General features: G+C 43.1%; 1 long non-coding RNA gene across 3 annotated transcripts in view; it reads left to right on the top strand.

Moving 5' to 3' along the window:
• The window catches only part of LOC119300999, a 4,082-nt gene extending 2,905 nt beyond the window's left edge, over positions 1–1,177 (top strand). For all 3 annotated transcript variants that reach the window (XR_005146840.1, XR_005146841.1, XR_005146839.1), the window contains one exon: positions 899–1,177. This is a non-coding gene — a long non-coding RNA (uncharacterized LOC119300999). The remainder of the gene's footprint in view (positions 1–898) is intronic.
• Positions 1,178–1,784: the final 607 nt, after the last annotated feature.

Genomic DNA, 1,784 nt, shown 5'->3' with positions numbered 1-1,784 from the left:
AGGTCCAACTAACTCTGTCCTGGCTTCTTCTCCCCACTTCTCCAATCACCACAGGTCGTTGTGTTCTCATGTACGCGTCCATTGCATCAGAGACTCTTACCACCACATGTAGGCTAAGCTCGAGGATCCTTTTTTAGTTTACAAAATTATTATACAATGTAAATATGTCAACTGCTCTTTGCAGAATCACTACAAAATTCATGTTAATTTCCTGCAGATGAATAAGGTTTGATTTTTTTGTACGAATTTCTATTTTGCGTTGTCTAACTTAGCAAGGTGGACATGACTAATATTATTGTAGAAAGCGCTGCAACTTTTGCCTCGAATGAAACAATGTCTTTGGGTGGGACAGTAAGCACCCAAAACTTTTTTGCTTGCTTCTTTTTTGAGTTCCCAGTTATCCTCTGTTTCCCTTCTTCATTTTTACTGGCTGTGAATCATTTGTTGCTGTCACTAAATCCCTGTTGGAAAATCTACATCGGTTTGACATAGGCACATTGATGAGAGTGCTTGAAGCTGCCACACTTAAGCCAGAGCCATCTTATTTTTATTTTGCGAAGAGAGCCATCTCAATTGAAAGTGTGAGTTGTTTGTGTTTTCAGTACGAGACCTGCTATCGATTTTTTCCCCAGTGAAACATAACATGCATGCAAGCTAGCTGTTGTTATGTTGGAAACCGAACTTACTGCATCCCGAAAAGAATACTCATTGTGCCACCAGTTAGTAGCAACTAATCAAATCCTGATGGTTAGAAGCATGTTTCACTCGCTGAAAACTACTGCTGTTATATTCCTCTCATGAGTTTTGATTTGTTCCTATTGCTGATCGGCTGGCTTATTTTTATAATTTTCTGAGTAATTTTCTACTGTGACATTCTTACATTCAATGTTTTCTTCAGGATGGGGGCTTATATCCTTGTTAGGCAGTGAAGCTGCTCTTGTGGGTCACATAACACATGTTAAGCCTATCTCCCGGTGCAACGCATGGGCAATTTTTCTAGTTATATACAAATGTATCTATCTGAGCATAAACTAAACTTGAAATAAACACATATAAAGATTCATAAGATGAACAAATGTATGTTAGTGACATTGCCATAGTTTAGATAAACTGAACTGAGCATTTGCCATAGTTCAGATAAACTGAACGCCGAAACAGAACACACCTATGGCCATGCTCGCAGTCACCGAAAGCAGCCACCGCACTTGAGCCCTTCTTGGCCAAGCAAGCGGCTGGATCCATCAACGGCACACAAGCTTGGCCGCCTCCTCGCAGCGGCGGACGAGCTGGGTTCCCGTGCGCGCAGAGCGTCCAGGAGGAACACGCAGGCAGCGCCCCAGCGACCGCGGGCAAATTCTCCCCAGCGCCGCCTCCGAGTCGACGTGGGCACCTGGAGGACGCGGCCGCCGGAGTTAGAAACAAGATGTCATCCTGCTTTATATATAAAGTAAACATTTTTTTAGAGGAAATATGTAAAGTAAATATCGAATCATGTACATGGACGAATGATACAAAGTTACGGGTAGCTCTCATACAATGACGATCTTAGACTACCCGTATCATGCAGGATAGGACTAGGCTACTAAAATAAAGCATAGAAGTATCTGAGTACAATGTCACACAACGCCCTAAAACAATTAAGCTTCACGACAACACCCACGGGAGGGATAACGGCGCTAATGGTCGTCACTGTCGAGAGCAGACGGACAAAGGTTTTCACCCGAAACCTTTGCACGAAGAAGAGCACCACGACAACATCTTCACAGGATTTCTCCGAGTCAGAA

Source organism: Triticum dicoccoides, chromosome 5A (assembly GCF_002162155.2).
Source record: "Triticum dicoccoides isolate Atlit2015 ecotype Zavitan chromosome 5A, WEW_v2.0, whole genome shotgun sequence".
Classification (NCBI taxonomy): domain Eukaryota; kingdom Viridiplantae; phylum Streptophyta; class Magnoliopsida; order Poales; family Poaceae; genus Triticum; species Triticum dicoccoides.
Note: the sequence above shows the minus strand (reverse complement) of the source record. Positions and strands in the feature narration are given on the sequence as shown.